Source organism: Dermacentor andersoni, chromosome 4 (genome assembly GCF_023375885.2).
Source record: "Dermacentor andersoni chromosome 4, qqDerAnde1_hic_scaffold, whole genome shotgun sequence".
Lineage (NCBI taxonomy): Eukaryota > Metazoa > Arthropoda > Arachnida > Ixodida > Ixodidae > Dermacentor > Dermacentor andersoni.
The window spans coordinates 135,843,192-135,855,961 of NC_092817.1; positions in this window are offsets into that span (position 1 = coordinate 135,843,192).

The window sequence follows — 12,770 nt, forward strand, 5'->3', positions numbered from 1 at the left end:
ATATGGTCTAGTTGCCAATAGCAACGCTTTACTTGCGAAATCAAGACAGTCCCGCGCGTGGAAATAAAAATATTGACAAAAGAGCTCGCTTTGTCCTAGCCGTTTCAGTGCAACGTATTCTAGAGATGTGATGTAAGATCCCGTGCACGAAAGCCGTTGGAGATACGTCAATGAAAGTAATTTCATGCAATGCAGGCTAACATATATGCAACTCCAACCAGCGCAGAAAGCAATGAAGGCAGACGTGCATACGAAATAAGGTAGCTGGAAGGTCGCGCGAAGGGGAATCAATTGGAACAGACTGAGAAAGCAAGGAAATAGGGACGGAAGGAAAAGGATTGGGCAAAGCGTACAGAGACAGAATTATCTATGAAAACTTCAGTGCAGCATTTTCAATACAAGACCGGCGGACGGGAGAAACTGCCTACCGATGTCATCGCCTAACCTCTTTGTTCTCTACCGCGAGGTTTCCACTTAGAGAAGATGAAAGTCTCCGGCCACAACATTTGCCGAGATTGCGCTGCCGCTCTAGCGCAAAGATAGATGCACACACGAACGCACACACCTGTCTTCGAACACCGGATCTAGATTTATTCGGGTTCCTCGTTTGTTCTAACGGCCACCCTAATGGAATGGCACAAGTTCAAGAAGATTGGGCGAAGCCAGCAGTGATTTCGCAACCCCGGAGTGGTAGAGGGGGAGTCGTCAGAAAGACGTCGTTTTTTTCTTGCACCATACGCAACCTTTTGGGGATGAAGTCATGTGCGGGAAAAAGAAAGAAAAAGAAAATGCGCAGACGCTGATACGTGGCCAATAATATGGACGCGATCCTTTCAGCAGCAGCTGTCTATTTCAATAAGTAGCACCACTTTCTCATTGCAAAGTCAGATAGGCCGTTAACATTTGTGTGTACTGTTGCACAAACCCTTTCATTTATCTCACGTATTACACCATAATCACGATCGGTTGCTCAGAAGTTTGCTGACGTCACTTCGTTAGAAATATATGGCGTGGTTAGGGGCTTAGAAATTGTATTGAGAAGCGACGACATGAAGGAGAATAATAACCGGCATCTTATACGAGCACTCTTTTTTTGCAATTTTTGTACGACCAAGCCACAGAATACCAAAACCTAGAGTTTATATGCATAACTGTCTAAATATAGGCCGGAAACCAAGCAGAGATAAAACAAGGTGCCAACGCAGCTGTTGAATCTTTGTTTAGAAAATGACAAGGACTGGTTTTCTTAAGCGCCAGTTTACTATATGGTATCTGTGTGGTAAGCTTCGATAATAGTGTATGTGTGCAGCTTAGTGAAGAAAACATAGTGCAAAGTTTCTGTGGAGCTCTGCATGACGGGATAACTTGGAAAAATAATTGTTAAATTCGAAGCTGCGTTGTTGGTTATGTTGTTTTTCGACTCACAGAGGCGAGCATCGAACATCGGCCTGCCTGACCGGAGCAAGTCGAAACGACGAAACCAAAGGGTTGCGTGTTTCAATCATTCGGCTCGAATGATGCACGCACACTACAATTCAGAAAATGCGTGTGATGGACTTGTGAACACGAAAACACCCGCTGGCGATGTTCATTGATGTTCATTATTGTGGTAGCAATCTTGGGGTACTTCCCGCACTTTCCAGCAGCTACGTTTGTATGTTTCTACCTATATATCTGCAGATGTTTGTAGTTAACCATTTTACGGCCAACCTGAGTCACAGGGCAGTCCGTAGTCGTTGTCCGTAGTCGATGTTGAACCGGATTCAAGTTATCACCGTCACCAAGATTGCACTATCATCAGGCCGTTGCTGTTCACCGCTTCATACCAGGGGAACCACGCGAGCAAAGGACAGGAAAGTTCCCACTAGAAGGCGCTACTAGAGCCTGCAGCAGCTACAAAAGGCTACGCGAGCCACTTCAACCCTGCAGTCAGCGGCAATCTGTTGCAGTGCTCTGAATGTTACTCTGTTTGTTGGCAGCATTCATCGGATGACCACCCGTGCGTCTTGAAGTGAGGGACGGAGCGACAACCGGATTCAAGTTATCACCGTCACCAAGATTGCACTATCATCAGGCCGTTGCTGTTCACCGCTTCATACCAGGGGAACCACGCGAGCAAAGGACAGGAAAGTTCCCACTAGAAGGCGCTACTAGAGCCTGCAGCAGCTACAAAAGGCTACGCGAGCCACTTCAACCCTGCAGTCAGCGGCAATCTGTTGCAGTGCTCTGAATGTTACTCTGTTTGTTGGCAGGTGAGCTGCATATATATATATACATATATATAGATTTTTTTCCGCCGCTGACTGCAAGGCGTTTTTTCGTACAGTGTTTGATCCGGTACTATGACTGATAGCAGTGCAGAGTGTGGTTTATGCAATGCGATTTTTGAAGATGAGTGTAGCATTACTTGTGCGGAATGCAGTTTGTCTTATCATTTTGGGCAGCACTGTTCTGGTATTGCTGAGTCGACATACACGTCAATGGGGTCTGCGAAACGTGAGAAATGGCGTTGTCGTACATGTCGCGGAGACTCTAGAGCCACTGTCGCTTCTGGGAAGCTGTCGCAGGACAGCTCTTCAGGCATGTTGGCAAGGTTATCTTCCCTCGAAGACAAGCTGACAGCTATCCTTGGTCTAAAAGACGTAATTGACAGTCTTGCACTGATACCAATACACGTTGATAAGCTGACGCTCACTTGTCAGTCCCTGCAGACCACAACTGTTGAGTTAAAAGCATCGGTCACGTTCATGTCGTCGCAATACGACAAGCTTCTTGAACAGTGCAATAGCAACTCGCAAGCAACGATGAGACTTGATCAGAAAGTGGTTTGCCTTGAGGAAACTGTATCTGAGCAGGCAAAACAGATCAGTCACTTACAATCGCAACTAAATGACAGTGAACAGTATACTCGCAGAGCTAACCTGGAAATAAGCGGATTACCGGTCACGGCAAATGAGGACTTGCCGGCAGTCTTGTCGGACCTAGCTGTAAAGCTTAATTTGCATGACCATACGGCGGAACAGGTATGTGCTGTTCACCGCTTATCGGGAGGCCAGGGAAAAATACCGGTGGTATTGGCTAGATTCACGTCACCAGACTTGCGAGACAAATGGTTGCAGGCAAGGGCTCGACTCAGGGCGTTGGCCGAAAACAAACAGATTCCTGACATTTTTTTCAGTGAGAACCTGACTCGTGCGAACAGTGAACTTTTTTGGAGGGCTAGGGTTCAAGGCAAAGCAAAGGGATTTAAATTTGTCTGGGTGCGAAATGGGAAAATATTTGCGAGGAAGACCGAGGGTGCTACTGCTCTAAAAATCTCGTCTGTAAGCGACATTGATAAGATGGCCTAAGATTTGTAGTTCCTCGCAAAAGAGTATGTCGTTTCCAGATTTCGACTCCTTTGTTAAAACCTTTCACCCAGCGTTGGGTTGTTCTTGTACCATTCTTCACATTAATATTCGGAGCATCAGGAAACACTGGGATCAATTTGCGGTTACGGCCTGTGCTCTCAGTGACTTTGTTGACGTGTTTGTATTAACGGAAAGTAACATTACCGACACTCTAACCGATGTATTTAGTCTTCCCGGTTACCATGCCTATTTCATTACACGCAACAACAGCAGGGGTGGTGGCATTGCGGTATACTTCAAGGAATCATTGATGATCTCAGAGGTTACCGTTTCCTTCGGCACTGCGGAGGTCATGGCCTTTGAAGTATCCTGTCGTGGTATTTCATTTTATCTTCTTGCTATGTACCGACCTCCTAGTCAAAATGTGGTGGGATTTATTGAAGAATTACAAACTTTACTGAAAACCAACTTTGTTGCTAAAAACGTGTGCATGATAGGGGACATCAATATCGATTTGATGAAGGGTGATCGCCATGGCACTGAAAGATACTTAACAGTACTCGCAGAATTTGGCATTGAACCACATGTCGCCGATCCTACTAGAGAAGAATTTCTTAATAATCGCATTACAACTACCTGCATTGACCATGCTAACGTCCGTGCGTCGGACATTTCTTCTGTGTCCGGAGCTGTAATCAGACAGAAACTGGCAGATCACTATTACATTGCGTGTCGCCTTATGAAAACAGACTCTATGCAGCACGCTAACTCTACCAGGTGTGTTGTGACCATTCTAGACCAAAAAAAGTTCGATAATCATGTCACTGAATAAGATTGGGATTCATTTACTCATCATAACACTAACGACACTGCGTACGATAGCTTGGTCAGGATATTAGGCGAAATAAAGAAAGTGTGCAAAAAAACTTTGGTTGTGAAGAAACGTAAAATTGACTGCCAGTGGCTGACTGCGGAAATCCTGGCTGCTATCAAAGAAAAGGACACTTTCCGGTCTCGGTGCCGCAGGGCGCCAAAAAATGACAAACTTCGAGCAGAATATCGTTGCATCAGAAATAAGGTAACTGCGCTTATCCGCTTATCAAAGAGGAAGTTCTTTGCTCAGCAGTTTCACAACACTCGTCGCGACGTAAGGAACACTTGGTCTCTGATAAACCAGTTACGTGGTAACATACGCTTGTCCGTCCAAGAAGCAGTGGAGCATAATTTCGGTGTAGTGACGCCTATTTTGGCTAATGAGTTCAATAACGTATTTTCGGCTGAGCAGCGGGTCGCAGTCCAAACTTTGAGCTCGACAAAGATTAAAAACAGTGTATAGTCATCAGCCTTCCTTCCTCTTATGACAGAATCTGATCTTTTCAGCATTTTGTGTAGTCTGAAACGTAATAAATCCGCCGGACTTGACAACATTTTCATAGCTGATCTGATAAGAAATATTACAGCTCTGAAACATGTTCTGCTATTTATTTTAAACGGCATAATTGCAACTGGTACATGGCCAGATTCACTGAAGAGTGCTCGCGTTGTTCCTCTGTACAAAAGTGGGAAAAAGAATGATATTGCCAACTACCGCCCTATTTCTGTTCTTTCTTGCATATCCCAGATTTTAGAAAAACATGTACTTTCTGTGATGAATGCATTTGTTGCTAAACATGACCTAATGAGTGTGAGTCAGTACGGATTTGTTAGTGGGTCTGGAACACAGGTGCTATTAGAAAATCTCTCTGATTTACTGCACCAAAGCCTGGAAAACAATGAGGTGGCATTTGGGCTTTTCTTGGACGTGAAAAAAGCTTTCAACACAGTAAATCATCAAATTTTAATCTCTAAACTGTATTCATATGGATTTAGGGGTCCTTTTTTGTCACTAATTAAAAACTATCTTCACAATCGCTCACAAGTAGTCATGTTTGGGCCTATCTGCAGCGACGCGGTAAGTCTGGTGTGCGGTGTCCCGCAAGGGTCTATCTTATCTCCTTTGTTGTTTAACTTGTATGTGAATGATATATGTGACCACGTGAAAGCATCCACCGTATTCCTTTATGCCGATGACACTTTACTAGTGTCAAGCAACCCTGAGTTTTCATGTGCCCTGGCTAACCTTCAAGAGGACGCTATTAAAGTTAGTGATTGGTTTGCCTCAAACTTAATACAAATAAATAGCACCAAATCCAGACTTGTCTGTTTTCGTAACCCGCACAAAGATGTACCAAGCGTCGCTTCCATATATTTACACCCTTCATATTGCTCTTTGTGCTCTTGTCAACCTATAGCTAGCGTCCAGTCGGTTAAGTATCTTGGTGTGCACATAGACAGTGATTTGGCGTGGAATACTCATTTGACCCACATTTGTAAGAAACTTAGAAGTGTTGCATGTTTGTTGTTTAATTTAAAAACCATGATGCCTTTTTCTATCAGAAAACTAATCGCCCAGGCTCTGGGGTATAGTGTTTTAAGATATGGTATGTGTTGTTTTTTTAACTGCTCTTTCACATGGAAATGTCGAGTTAATAGGATTTTGAAAAACATCGCTACAAGTGTCCTCTACATGCCACAGGAGAATTTGCCCAGCAGTGTCTTTAGAAGAGCCGGTTTGCCTTCTTTTGAGAATCTTTTTAAACAAATCGTAGTACTTAAATATTTTTGGAGCAGTGCATACAGGCACATAAATACGAAACCGGTACCGTTGAGACATGTTCCTCGTTATCTTAAACCGAGAGTGCGCACTCACTACGGTAAAGCAACAAGACGCTATTATGTTCCTGCTATCTTCAATGAACTACCGGACGATGTATTTTCTTTGTCCACCCGCAAAACACTGAGAGTTGCTGTTCAAGCGTTAGAGAACCTTTAATAGGTACTGATGTTATCAGTGCATCTTTGGTAATGTGTGATGGTTGTGCCAAATGCACAACCAGCTTTGATGGAGTTCTGGTGTGGCGCGTAGATTGCCGCGGCTGCCGGTTGTCGCCGCACAAGCCCTCTTGTGGCTTCGGCGCTTCCGTTTTGTGTACTGTTGTAATTATACTGAATAAAGATTATTATTATTATTATGTGTTGCGGGAAGGAGTTTATTACCAGCTGTCGGACCAACTCGGATCACTGAGTAAGGGGACAGTGTGCACAGTCCATACGTGCCGCTCTTTAGCAATCCTGTTTGTTGCCGACGTGGGCCCCTGTGAGAAGGTAGCACAGTTTCATCAAACACATCGACGCCGACTTCGAGCCCACGGTATGTGCCACTGGTTCTGTGCTGGTCTTCAGTAAACCTCTTTGATGCGACCTTGGGTAACTAGATGTGTGCCAGTGAGGACTTGACACTCTACAACGAGGGGAATGATCCTCGAGATTTCTCCGATATTGAGCGGAATCTAACCAACTCGCAAGGTTTCTTCCCCAAGGAGATCGACCCCGACGCATTGGCAGGCTGGGCTTCAAACGCCCTGAGTATATGGCGCTATTCAATGAACGCCTTTCACCCCAACGCTTCAGCTAGCTGCGCCACAACTGCACAGGATACGTGACGCTCTTCACTAAGCCTCTCGCAACTTGGGTCACGAAGTATGTGCTAGTCATCATCATCAGCCTGGTTATGCCCACTGCAGGGCAAAGGCCTCTCCTATACTTCTCCAACTACCCCGGTCATGTACTAATTGTGACCATGTTGTCCCTGCAAACTTCTTAATCTCATCCGCCCACCTAACTTTCTGCCGCCCTCTGCTACACTTTTCTTCCCTTGGAATCCATTCCGTAACTCTTAATGACCATCGGTTATCTTCCCTCCTCATTACGTGTCCTGCCCATGCCCATTTCTTTTTCTTGATTTCAACTAAGATATCATTACCTCGAGTTTGTTTCCTCACCAAATCTGCTCTTTTCTTGTCCCTTAACGTTATACCAATCATTCTTCTTTCCATAGCTCGTTGCGTCGTCCTCAATTTAAGCAGAACCCTTTTCGTAAGCCTCCAGGTTTCTGCCCCGTACGTGAGTACTGGTAAGACACAGCTGTTATAAACTTTTCTCTTGAGGGATAATGGCAACCTGCTGTTCATGATCTGAGAATGCCTGCCAAACGCACCCCAGCCCATTCTTATTCTTCTGATTATTTCAGTATCATGATGCGGATCCGCAGTCACTACCTGTCCTAAGTAGATGTATTCCCTTACCACTTCCAGTGCCTCACTACCTATTGTAAACTGCTGTTCCCTTCCGAGACTGGTAAACATTACGTTAGTTTTCTGCAGATTGATTTTTAGACCCACAATTCGGCTTTGCCTCTCCAGGTCAGTGAGCATGCATTGCAGTTGGTCCCCTGAGTTACTAAGGAAGGCAATATCATCAGCCAATCGCAAGTTACTAAGGTATTCTGCATTAACTCTTATCCCCAATTCTTCCCAATCCAGGTCTCTGAATACCTCCTGTAAACACGCTGTGAATAGCATCGGAGAGATCATATCTCCCTGCCTGACGCCTTTCTTTATTGGGATTTTCTTGCTTTCTTTATGGAGGACTACGGTGGCTGTGGAGCCGCTATAGATATCTTTCAGTATTTTTACATACGGCTCGTCTATACCCTGATTACGCAATGCCTCCGTGACTGCTGAGGTTTCAACTCAATCAAACGCTTTCTCGTAATCAATGAAAGCTATATATAAAGGTTGGTTATATTCCGCACATTCTTCTATCACCTGATTAATAGTGTGAATATGGTCTATTGTTGAGTAGCCTTTACGGAATCCTGCCTGGTCATTTGGTTGACGGAAGTCTAAGGTGTTCCTGATTCTATTTGCAATTACCTTAGGAAATACTTTGTAGGCAACGGACAGTAAACTGTTCGGTCTATAATTTTTCAAGTCTTTGGCGTCCGCTTTCTTATGGATTAGGACTATGTTAGCGTTTTTCCAAGATTCCGGTATGCTCGAAGTCATGAGGCATTGCGTATAAAGGGTGGCCAGTTTCTCTAGAACAATCTGCCCACCATCCTTCAACAAATCTGCTGTTACCTGATCATCTCCAGCTGCCTTCCCCCTCTGCATAGCTCCCAAGGCTTTCTTTACTTCTTCCGGTGTTGCCTGTGAGATTTCAAATTCCTCTAGACTATTCTCTCTTCCATTATCGTCGTGGGTGCCACTGGTACTGTATAAATCTATATAGAACTCCTCAGCCACTTGAACCATCTCATCCATATTAGTAATGATATTGCCGGCTTTGACTCTTAACGCATACATCTGATTCTTGCCAATTCCTAGTTTCTTCTTCACTGCTTTTAGGCTTCCTCTGTTCCTGAGAGCATGTTCAATTCGTATGTGCTAGTGAGTGAGCGGTAAGCGAGGGAAGAATTAGCGTTCGCAAGCACCGACGCGCCACGCTTCTCGTCTTGGAGGCCACGCGTGGACTTGTCGGCGGTGCCTCCTGATAGCGCAGTGTCCAGACAGGAGCCAGAAACGGGAGCCCAGAAGCAGCATTTAGCATTCCTGGGTGTTGGCACGCACAAACGCACCATTATTCTTAGAGGCGACGAGGAGGCTTCGCGGCGACAGTGCTAGATGGCACCGAGTGTTCTTGTGGAAGCGCGAAAAAGGAAACCCACTGCACCACTCATCCCATACCCAACTCATTTCAGTGGCAATACATTGTGTCATTGTATTGGTTCAATGCTAAACGCATTACTGTCGAGAGGCAGCGTGAGCTGGGTTCTGCCATTCTCTCCAAAATTGTTCAGCACAATGTTTCTTTTGAAATGCCATGTACAGGTGACATGATCACCCGTTTTGTCTATATTTCCACTCGATGCGCAATTGGAATCCTGCTGATGGGAGCAGCAGGAGAATGTCATCGCCAGGGGTTGAGTGTACACTCGGGCACGTGACCCCCCCCCCCCCCCTAAATTTGTGTGTTAGCATACAGCGTGCTCAGTCCCTTTATCCTTCCCACTCTAGTGAAATGTCTGCCCCCTATATCCCTCTCTCGGCCAATGTTTTTTTACTCGCCACAGGAGCAGGCCTTTGACATTCTCGCAACATGCGGTGGTGTGGTTACTGGAGGGCTTTGGATCTTTTCTTTAAACTCTTGAAACATTGCTATCTATTTAAATGAAAGAAAAAGCAAGCCACATTACCTCAGATGAAAGCATCGCGTTGTGTACATTTAGCTTGGTTAAATATTCATCTTCTACTAATGCAATTTATGCAGCTTTTCTGCAGAGGTTTGAACGTTGAACGTTGAAAACGTAAGTATAAGACAAAGCATGCCTGTAGCTACCGATAGCCAATGCAGATTTTGCTAAATTATGAAAGCATTGTTCGTACAGTGATTGCAACACACGCCATAGTTTGGGCTTGTCGCATTGATTGAGGCATTTGGAGTCAAGTGGTAGACTAACTAAAGGATAAGTCCTGATCTCTAGTTTGATGTGGATGTAGGGAAGCACATTTTCTTCTGATCAGAAAGCTTGCGTGTGCATTATTGCATGTTCATGTATCCAGTATTTTGTGCAGGGAAAATACACAGACTGTGTAAACATTGCGATGGTTTTTCATAAATATATTTATGATGAAAGGATATGGGTTTTTTCGTTCAATAGGAGCACATTCGGGAGGATTGATTTATTAGCTACGGATTCTTTTCTTAAAAGAACGGGCTGACATGCAAACGCAGCTGCAACACCGTGAAACCCTAGAAATTGTGCGGGAGAGCCTCAAACCACCGTAAATAATTTCCCACATATCTTTTCTTGGGCCAGCTTCAGTATAGTTTTGCAGGAGCTGTATATGTTGTGACGTCATGACACGGAACATAGACACATGAAAGAGGAAAACTGCAGCATTTGGGCACTCGCTGCGGCTCACTAGTTTGCGTACTATGCTGTTACATCGGCCACGAACCTAGTAGAAACTTAGCAGGCAACCGAGCAAGCCGAAGTGGCTCCCAAAACGCCACAAAGGCTGCCCTGAGACCTCCCCTATTTGCCCAAGTTGTTGCGTACGGTTGCGTTGGAGATCCTTCATCTTTTATTGTATCGTTACTCTCTGGTTTAGCAAAAATGGGCACACTACTTGAAAGTGGATGATAACACAGATATTAAATTCTAAAAGAATACGTATTGGAGATACATATACAAGATATCAGTGCGATAAATATATCCGATCAGTTTTCACCATTTATATCTTATGTTACATCGGTGTATGTCTCAAAATTGTTCATTACATTAGCTGCACTGTTGGGGCTGCTGCAACTTCATATTTCGCTTGCAAATGTCTATACCCTTGTGAATAAATAAGATCCCTTCGGAATTTTTTGTATTAGCTACACGTATATCATGGGTATGAGGCACTGCAGTAATGCCCAAACCTGAAGTGGAACGTCAGGTCTTTTTGCTTAACAATTACGGTAATCCAACGCATTATTAACACAAACCTATTAATTGCCTTTTTATCACAATTATTCAATATAGTTATACTTCATTATACCTGCAGACAACAGTTATTTAAGACTACTGCACTTTGATTCTCATGTAATGATTCTATAAGAGAATTATTCACGGTCAAATTTGACACTCGGTAAGCGCAATTCACATTCATGGGGGCGGATCTGGACACAACGGCGAGTCGTGAGGGAAGTTAAACGTGATGGAAATGAAACAGTAAATCGTTGCTTGTTCTTGCCAGCCTTTTTCAAGATCACTGATGGTGCCAGCTTGGCCCAGCTTGAAAACAACGTGCAGCACGCAGTAAGTTATACGAGAATGAGATCTTGGCGTTGTAGTGAGGTCCAAATTTGATAATTTGGAAATATTGTAACAGAAGCGCTCCAGGAGAATCAAAGTGAAGTTTTGAACTACAGTTCTGTTAACGTTCCAAATATAAGCATATAAAATAATTGTTGTAGGAAAACATCAATCGGGTATATTGATAAATATGTCGCAAAAAATGTTTCCACCGATGCACATACACCGTCTGTGCAAGCAGGTATTGCGTCACTGGTGTAACGTTTGTATTGAAGTGTTCATTAGTTAAACTTACAAGACCTTGTATTAAAGCATGAGGCCTGTGTGCGTCCTTGAGGCCGCGTGGTTGACAGGGATTCGCCTCTATTGTCAACGTGTATATATATATATATATATATATATATATATATATATATATATATATATATATATATATATATATATATATATATATGTATATATATATATATATATATATATATGTATATAACCTGTAGTAAACCTATTTCAGTTGACTTTTAAATGTAATGGTTAACAGATTCACCTATGGAAGTAAAACGCCATCTTATAGCGTTCTATGTTTAAATGATGCTATCGATATGTTTTTTAGGTTAGTAATACCCAACCTAACCTAACCTTTATTTGAAAACTTTGTGTGCGCATACTGACAGGGACAAAGAAGAGGAGCAACACAAGGACGAGCGCTCGTCCTTGTGTTCAAGCATTTTCACAAATAAATTAAATTCATGCAGAGTCTCTCACTGTTGCGTTTCCCTGGAGCTACATATAAATTATGTTGTTATTGTCATTGGTGTTTACTTTGCTGCCCTTCCCTTATTAGCGCCTGACTGACCATTATACGTGATTATTTAAATAAATGCTGCAAGTTCGCGCCGGGAAACCACGATATTATTTTAGTACACGACGTAGTACACTGTAAACAGGTTTGACCCTTTTAGGGAGTTTTGGCCTCGTTGCATAACTTCAGCCCTTAAGGGAGGACAATATCCTCCATTCGAACGGAGTTTTTTTTCACACCCTTGTGTTTGGTGGTGTTAAGGGGAATTATGGGAGTTTTTAAATTCTCCTTTGAACACCAACCCCTCAGTGGTTGCAGGAGTCTATATGGAGAATTATGGGAGGTTTTTAATTCTCCTTTGAACACCAACCCCCCAGTGGTTGCAGGAGTCTATATGGGGAACGTTGGGAGTTTTTCATTCCTCTTTTGAACACCAGAACTATGGAAGTTCTTATGAGGAGCTTTGGGAGCTTTTACAAGTTGACATGGGTATATTATTTTGCTTCTTATGGGAATTTATAGGAGAAGCGATGGGAGTTCTTACGTACATATTTTCGGAAACGTTTGGCTTCTTAAGGGCGTTTTGAAGGATACCTTTGGGAAATTATTTTACCTCCTTGTAGGAGTGCTTAGGTGTAAACCTGGGAGCAACCGTTCCCATATTTTGGGAGCTCTGCTTAAGGGAGCACTTATGGATAGTTTTGAGTTCGATTTTTGCTTTTTATGGGAACATATACGAGAATGCTTGGGAGTGAATTTTTACAGCTTTAGGGAGCTGTTTTACTAAGGGAGTTTTAAACAGATGTTTTGGGAGTGCATTTTAGCTCCTTATTAGGGCTTTTACAGGTAGGTCTGGGAGTTTATTATGCACTTTTTG